The sequence below is a fragment of the Zonotrichia leucophrys genome, chromosome 2, assembly GCF_028769735.1.
Source record: "Zonotrichia leucophrys gambelii isolate GWCS_2022_RI chromosome 2, RI_Zleu_2.0, whole genome shotgun sequence".
In the NCBI taxonomy this organism is placed as follows: Eukaryota; Metazoa; Chordata; class Aves; order Passeriformes; family Passerellidae; genus Zonotrichia; species Zonotrichia leucophrys.
The window spans coordinates 86,220,497-86,229,022 of NC_088171.1; positions in this window are offsets into that span (position 1 = coordinate 86,220,497).

The following is an 8,526-nucleotide window of genomic DNA, read 5'->3' on the forward strand; positions in this document are numbered from 1 at the left end:
TAAGCTCTATGATGAGATGGTTGCGTTGTGAAGGGTATAATAAATTGTTTCAAAAAGAGAAAAAAAAGAAAGCATTACAAAATACACTAAAGGTCTCAGAGGGGAATGCTTCATGAGAGATACATGGCTGCCACTAAGGTGCAATTGACCATCATCTTAATTACCCCTAGTAGTAATCAGGTGAAAGGTTAAGCTTAAGGATTTACCCTTCCCCAAGATGCTCCACAAGAGCAAAACTCAAATCTCCACTGGATTATAGTTTTATCCACACATAGCATGTTATTTGGATGAGCTACTTTGGCTTTTTTTTTTTTTTTTTTTCAACAGGCTGTGTTCTCACAAAGAGAGAGCCCTGAGAAAACATTGAATTGACAATGATATGCACCAGCTTGTTATGCCATAAAGGACAGCCCTTGCTAGGACAACTGTGGCTTCTAGTACAATTGACAGATGCTAAACCTTCCCAAGAAAAGCTAAAGGACCCCAAATACCCACAGAACTGCTTACCATTTTAAAGTGTTTTATTCTAACTCAAATCTCTGGTCTGCTTCACTCAGCAAGAGAGTCCTTACCCAGAGTCCATAACCACAACAGTTAAAATTATAGAAGGTTTTATAGAACCCTGGAAGAAAAAAACATCAGGCACCACAATCCTGATTCCAAAACAGAGAACATGCTGTCATCTTATTGCAACAGTTCCACACCTTCTCAGTGATTACTCATTGGTAGCTCCTCACAGCACAGCCAACAAATCCCAACTCTCCCCTCACCTAGCTCACCTACTCTTTTGTAGCACTCATCCTTATTAGACACAGCTGTGGCCTGTTAAGGGCAGGAATGTTCCTAATCTTTGGTGATTAGTACAGCTGCAACTCCTCAGGGGTGAGATTGCTTTCTGCACTATTCTCTTACATTCTATCTCTCCACAAGAACATTAGATGGTATTCCAGTGTTTTCCAAATAAAAATTATAACCACATGCGACAAACTTGGAAGTTTGTCAGAAGGCACTTCATGTCCTTCCGGTTCCACAGAGGGTGGCACGACCAAGGTCTGCAGCTCACTAAGACAGTCTGAGCTTGTGACAGTCTGCATCATTCTCCATTATTTAGTTCCTCAGGCCTCTCCTCCTTTGGTTTTGCCAAGAAAACTAAAAGAAAAAAGTTGCCCTAAGTGCAGTGCCACAGGTCTCTTTTGTCTAGGCAAAGAGCTCCTCTGTGCTGGCTCTATCCATTTCACAACACAGGAAAAGCGGAACTTCACTCTCCCTGTGCTCCAGCTGGCAAGGTTTCTCAAATGAAGCCTACTTTTTCATAATATGGATCATTTTGCACATCTAGTTTAGGAATCCCTGGAAGATACTTTCTTAAGAAAGGTAATTAGTTCTGAGCCCTTTCTCCTGTCCTGCAATCTGATGTTTCTGGTGTCCTGATCTGGGTCCAAAAACTCATGGCAATAGGTCTTCCATTTAAGCATTTTGGAATTAAGCAGTTACTGCCATTTCTGTGAGGGAAGCAACTCTCCAAGTCACTGTAAAAGAAGACCAAAGCACACATAAATGCGCACACTGAAAAGGAAGGTTAAAGTCTATCTAGAGGAGATTACCAGAAGCCAAATGCAACATTCATGTCATCGCTTCCTTAAATAACTCCAGCGACTGATGGATTGTCTGTGATATTACTTTGAAACAGCTTTCTAAAGCTTCTACTCACACCATTTTGCCCATATGTCCTTTTGTGATTTATGTATGTGTGTGTGACAGAAGACATGGCTACATTGCGCTCTCAGGTACTCACTGTGCTGTACTCAGGTTAGGAGCAGGCCACCATCTGACAATACAGACACTCTAAACTACTAACATTCTGCCTTTGACACATTTATCCATATCTCCCCTGCTGAAAGCACGAAATCCTTTTTGAGTTAATATTGAAGTAGGCTTAGTGTGAAAGAAGTACAAGTTCCAGGCACCACTAATGGAAGGAACAGTTTCAGATAGACTCATTGGTTCCAAATACATAATTAAGAGTAGGTGCAAAGGCAATAATGACTTAAAACAGGGCAAACTGACCACAATCACCTACTTTACTACAAAAGAAATAAAAATAACATTGGGTTGTTTCCCCTGTAAAATCACAGCTTTTGTTCTGTCTCTAATGTGCTTTTCTGCACTAGGCTGACAAAAAGTCTTTTTTCAGGTTTATACCTCCATTATTTGTCATTAATTCATCTTAATATCAAAACAGTACTACAGTAACTCATACAATAGTGCATGTAAGCTGCTATCTATTAGGGTTAGAAAGTATCCTGGGGTTTTCATTTGTGGTGATACAGTGGGAGATTGTGAGATTGAAGTCCCCATAACATGTTAACATAGTATAAGCAGAAACGTTTCCATGCCTGGGCCTGTATTCTCGTCAAAACCAATAATACACTGTGACCTCTGAAAGGAGAAATTAAAATCTATTTCTCATAACCCTGAAGTAAAAGTAAGTAAAATAAAAATAAACAAAATATATTGATTCTTGTTTTTCTCTTCCATTTTAAACTGATTGGCAGTACCTGCCTCTTTAATGTTCTTTCAGAGCACCAACATGCACCATCACCTCTAGCTCTCTCATCTTCCCTGACTAATGTTTCCTCCAGCCTCTGTGCTGAATTCCCTTCTGTTAGCCTAAATATTTGGTATAGTTATACAGGAATTTTGCAAAATTTTATTTTAATTGGCAGACTTTGGCATACTTACCAGCCAGAAGCTGTAAGCTCAGTTTCCCAGAAAGACACATGTCCATTTCTTCTTATTTTGGGTTTTTTTTTCCCCTTTTCTTTTTTCCACTTTAAATCTGTGAAATATAGACTTGACAGACACTCTCAAAAATCTCTGCCTTTTAGGATTTCTCTTATGGGGCAGGAGAATGACAGATTTCATGTGCTTGCTCAGAAACTACCATCACAGCAGTCCCCAGACTCTTTCCCCTCCCTGTTGGTCTTCACCTTGTTATTTCCTTCCTTTCTGCAAAGACATATTCTGAGTAGTCAGAACATCGCTGGTTTAATTTTCTAATCAGAAGTCTTTAATAATAATAACCCACAAGAAAGCCTCCATGGAATCACTGCCATGGCTCAGCAGAGAACAGAGCTCAAAGCAACATTTGTTGTGTCAGATATCCAGTTATGCAGTCAGCTGTGAAACCAGTGCAGTAGCAGGCTGGCTTCTGTGGCTGCATTCCCTGCTATCCCTTCTTTTTAATTGCTCTGTTTTAATCATTTCAGCTCAGCCCCAGTAGTTCTCCAGAAGATTCCGACAGCAAACAAAAATCTCCAAAGTAAGATTCAAAAAACAATGCCTCAGCACCATCTGTGGCAGAAACTTGTCTGCAAGACACACCCCAGCAAAAATTACTGATGGGAGGGGGTGTTCAGGTAGCCACAAGGGCGTGTCTAACACACAAGGCCACTACAGTTCACATACTGCTGCTCTCTTTGCAGTGTGTATGCAGAGTGGTATCTTCAGTACCAGAAAGGACATCTGTAATACAGCTTGAAGCCTGTTTGACACCCTTTACAACCTTCAGTCTGCAGCTTACATATATTAGAAGTTACATTATTTTCTAAAGCTGAATGCAAATCAAGCAAGCTGTTGAGAAGGGCAGATTAATCCACGTGCTGCATACATGGGTAACCCTTCCATTTAGTGCTGGTGATTCAAACTCTAAAAGGCACAAGGATTAGAAATGTGCAGGAATGGTTTTGAGATGCATTCACTATCCTTGGCCTCAGTCAGGTACATGTGGCATTTCCTCATCTGTTTAAGGATATAGTCTCTGCTTTGGTTCTTGCCATGAGACTTGAAACAACTGAACTTCTCAGGAAAAAAGATAACAGGATTAAAGATCTGTACCAACAGTAGCAAAAACCTGCAGCAGGCCTAAAATCTATGGCAATTCCAATCCTATAGAGAGTCCCCATAGAAAGCATAATTTCTTTTTACTAAGGAAATCAGAATTGGACTAAGATTTAGATCACAGCAAGTCCACTTCTAGACAACCTACTCAACTGAAAAAAGAAAGGGGGAGGTACTAAAGCATACAACTTGTATATTTACTTGGAGATTTATTCACCACAAATACATGAGTTTTAAAACACAGAATCATAACCATAGGATGGTTTTGGTTGAAGGAACCTTAGAGCAACACCTTTTGCACTAGACCACCTTTTGCACCCCTGGCCTTGAACATTTTGAGAGATGGGGCAGCAACAACTTCTCCTTAACCCCATTATAGAAGGCCACCAAATTTGTCAGACACCATTTGCTTAGTGAAGCCATGCTAGCTGTCACCAATCACCTCCTGATTTTCCATGTGCCTCAGCACAGTTTCCAGGAGGATCTGCTCCATGATCTTGCTAGGCTCCAAGGTGAAACTAACTGCTCTGTAGCTCCTTTTTTGAAAAATTAGGGTTGTTTCTCCTTTCCTAGTCAGTGGGAACTTCACTAAATTACCATGACTTCTCAAATATAGTGCATAGCCACTTTTTTCACCACTTTCCTCAGGATCCATGAATTTATTTTATCAGGTGTCTTGTGCACCTTCAGGTTCCTTAGGCAGTCTCAAACCAAGTTTTTTTCCTACATCAGCTCGTTCATTCTCCCTGTCCCTGCCTTTGCCTTTGGAAAGTAGCAGGACAGTGTGGCTAGAGCACTTGCCAGTGAAGACTGGTAAAAAAGTCACGGAGTACTTCAGCCTTCTCCATGTCCTGGGCAACCAAGTCTCCCATTTCCTTCCAGAGACGGACAACATTTTTCCTAGGCTTCATTTTATCACTATAAAAGCATTTCTTGTTGCCCTTGATGTCCCTGACCAGATATAATTCTATCAGTACTTTAGCTTAACTAACCTGATCCCTGGCTGCTCAGCCAACTTTTGTGTAGGCAGCCCTTGCAGGCTTCCTTTTTGAGATGGAGATGCTTCAAGAGCTCCTTGTTCCTCCCGGCATTTTTGCCTGACTTCCCCTTTGTTGGGATGCTTCGCTCAGGAGCTTTGAGAATATTTGATGCCTTTAAGTCACTGAACTATGTCCAATTTAATGCAACTTTCTCTCTAAGGGAACCAGTAAACTGTGCAGCTGGTATGTTGCCATAAATATTCATGAATTGCTAAGAAAGCTAATAGGATCAATAAGAGTGCAGCCTAAAAGACTACATCACTCTTGGTAAGTAAGGATCCAATTTTGTTGACAGCCAAGTCAAGACAGCAGTTTGTCATTGCCTCCCAAAGAGTCAGGAAGGGGAATGAAATTGCTTAGGACTGCTCTGCAGTCTGTGTTGAGGTCTGCAAGGAGCACTCAGCTTGGGAATCACTTAGGAGCCACCAACAACAAATAGGCTCAGTGAGAAAAAGTATCTTGCCATCTAAAAAGTATAACAAAAACAATTTAAAGAAACTGCAGAAGAAAAACACAAGTATAGATTTGAGGAAAAGATTCATGTTCCCCCAATCCTTTTATTGCTGGATGTTTCCTTTTCATTCCACCAGACCTTTGAACTGAAATGGCTGCATGCAGAGTCCTGTACGTAGTGCTTTACCTTCTGAGCCTCAGACTACACTGCTGTGACCAAGGGCGCCCAAAGCTTCCCTCATCATTCCCTCAGTTTCTGCCACATCACAGGAAGGTTCTCTGGACCAAGGAGGAGACTGCTCCAGCTGTAGTGACCAAGGACACCCCTTTGGGCTCACCATTCCTCCAGTGATATGTTGTCCAGTGTTTGCTGCCAGTAGAACACTGGACTATAGAACAGCCCATTCCATGGCCCACGGAATACTCTCCAGACATTTGAATTTGTCTCTCCTTGGTCCCAGTGAGGTACACCGGGGCAGGGGGTGGCTGTGAGCTGCCTTGTGCCTCTTGCAGTCAGCTGCAGATGGTTCTTTGGCTGACCAAACCTACTTCAGAACCTCCACCAGTCAGAGAGGCCAGCTAAGGCACATGGACAGGAGCAGGCGGAGAGAAGGAACATGCACAGGGGCCAGGGTAGCCACAGCCCACACACAATGGGCCTAGGGCAATCTCTTTCCATCTAAACTTTCCCTGGCACAACTTGAAGCCATTTCTTTTTATCCTATTTCTTGTTAGCTGGGATGAGAGATCTGCATTTCCCCTGGATACAACCAAAGTGATGCTGCTGGGGTAGAGATGATTTTTTAAGAGCATTGATCTGCATAACTTGCAGGCTGCTCCCCCATAAAAGCTGCCCTGCAGAAGCCAGATAACCTTGTCATCAGTGATGGCTGAATCCTCCTGTTCCTGCAAAGGAGATATCCCCTTGTGGTGGGGAAAGTGTGGAATTTGTAATGCATGTGTAATGTAACGGCTGTAGCGTTCTAGGCTGAGAGTCTTGCACAGAGAAGCCATAAGTTTGTAATACAAATCTGTATTATTATGTAGTCTATTGTGTAAAAATAAAAGGTGGGGTTTGTAATGGATATTTGTTCAAACTGTTGTGACCTCGCAGGTTCTGTTTTTGACATAAGGGACATGGAGCAGTGGAGGTGAAATAGAGTAAGAAGCAAGAAGCAGCTGATAGAAACCATTATGCACTGATTCCAGCCTCCAGCAGCACTTCTTGCCTCACAGAGGGAATTGAGAGGGAACTGAGCATAACTCACTGTAAAAACAAGAGGAATTGAGACTAGAAAGGGAGGAGGAGAGGTACTGGACTGAAACAGAGCCTGGGGAAGTGAGAAGAAAGATGTTTCAGTTAATGTTTAATTGTTTATCTTCTTGGTTTTTTCAGTGCCCAAATCAGTAAATTGCAGTTTGTTAATTGGCATTAAATTAAGTGAAACTCTTGAAATAAAGACTATCTTACCCACAGCAATGGTGCTCATCCCTCTGCACAATTCCTGTAATTCTGGGCTACAGGAAAAAGTGGAGAGAAAGCTTCCTCCCCTCTCCAGATTTCAAGGAGTTAGCTATGTTTCTCTTGTTTTCCTTTCAGCTCTCAGGATTGGAATGGTACACTTCTAAACACAATTTCAGTTTTGCTTTGTAGGATTCCATTTTTGAGTTTGAATTGAATGGTCAAAGAGAAAAACAACCATATAAACCATTTTTCGTGCAGCTCTGGTGTGGAGGGCATGTTTTTCATTCCTGTAGAAACCCAGCTATATTTTTCAGTCTGAAGTAATAACACTAAATTTTCTCTTTGCACTTTCATTCAGATTGCTTCTGAAGTTGGTTTTAGTACAGTTGAAGGAAGGTTGGTTTACTTCATATGTCAAAAACTCACAAGAGCAAGAACAATTGAAAGAGAGGCATCCAAACAGATGAAATAAGTCACTCTCAGAGAAGCATTAGAAAAGTGGTGGAGCAAGAATGCTGCTTATATAAAGCAAATGAGACCATAACATTGAGAGAGCACCACAATTAAAAGTACTGAAAGAACATAAGAACATAATAGGGAAATCATTTACAAAAACCTGTTCCGTCACATAGAATTTGACTGCTGTGGTTAGAAACAGAGGATAAATGATAACTGATATACTGAAAAACATACAGTCTTTGGGTTTTGGGAGATAATCAAATCTTCTTGTGATAGCAAAAAACTGGTTAAAGTGTAAGAGACTTTCCGTCTTCTATTGATTTGATGCATCAAAGATAAACCTATCAGAGAGAGTCAAACCTCCCTTGCTTAGACTAATGAAAATATTCTGGTCACCAGCAATGGATCAGGCCTGAAACATTTCAGCAGGATGTAATAGGAAGCATTCAGGCACAACCAAATGAAGAAGTGTGACCTCACACTCTGAACTGTTCTGAAGAAAGACCTTGAATAGTTTTCCAGCACTGGAAAGCTGAGTAAATGGGCTTCCACTGCAAACAACCTGTTTAACTGGGTAGGGGCAGCAGCTTGAGAGGAATTCCTTGAAAGGAAGGAATCAAAGGGTTGCCTCTTTGCCAAGACCTGGTTGCCAAAGCATATTGGCCCCTTGGCTCCATTTGCCAGCACTGACAGAGATAGTGAAATGATTTTTCTGTCCTTCCTTAGGCAAGATCCCAGTAAAACTGGTGAAGATTCATCTCTTTAAAAATCTACTCTTTTCATGTCCTTTCTATGAGGCATATGAATATTATCCTGCTAATGGGTTTTAAATGCATCTCAGTAGGATATTAAATGTGGATTTGCATGGACAACTTTATTGGTTTTGAAATGACAGTTAATCTCAAGTAACCTCTCAGAATTCAGTGTAAGGGTCTGTGTGCATGTACATGGATCCCAGCAGCATCTTGGATTAGTCTCATCTGATAGTACTTTCAATTCTTTTAGGCCTTTTATTGTTTTCCATTTCAGTTGTCTTGTTTTGCTTATTGAAACAGATGCATACCATTTCCCTCCTAAATATTTTTGTTTCTTGTATGTGCAGTAAAAAGGTCACTTTTCCCATTTCCTCTCCTCTGGCCCTGCACCAAAGAGAGGTACCTAGACAGGGGACGTACCTAATCTTCCAGCTCAAATACCAGTGGGAAGAGG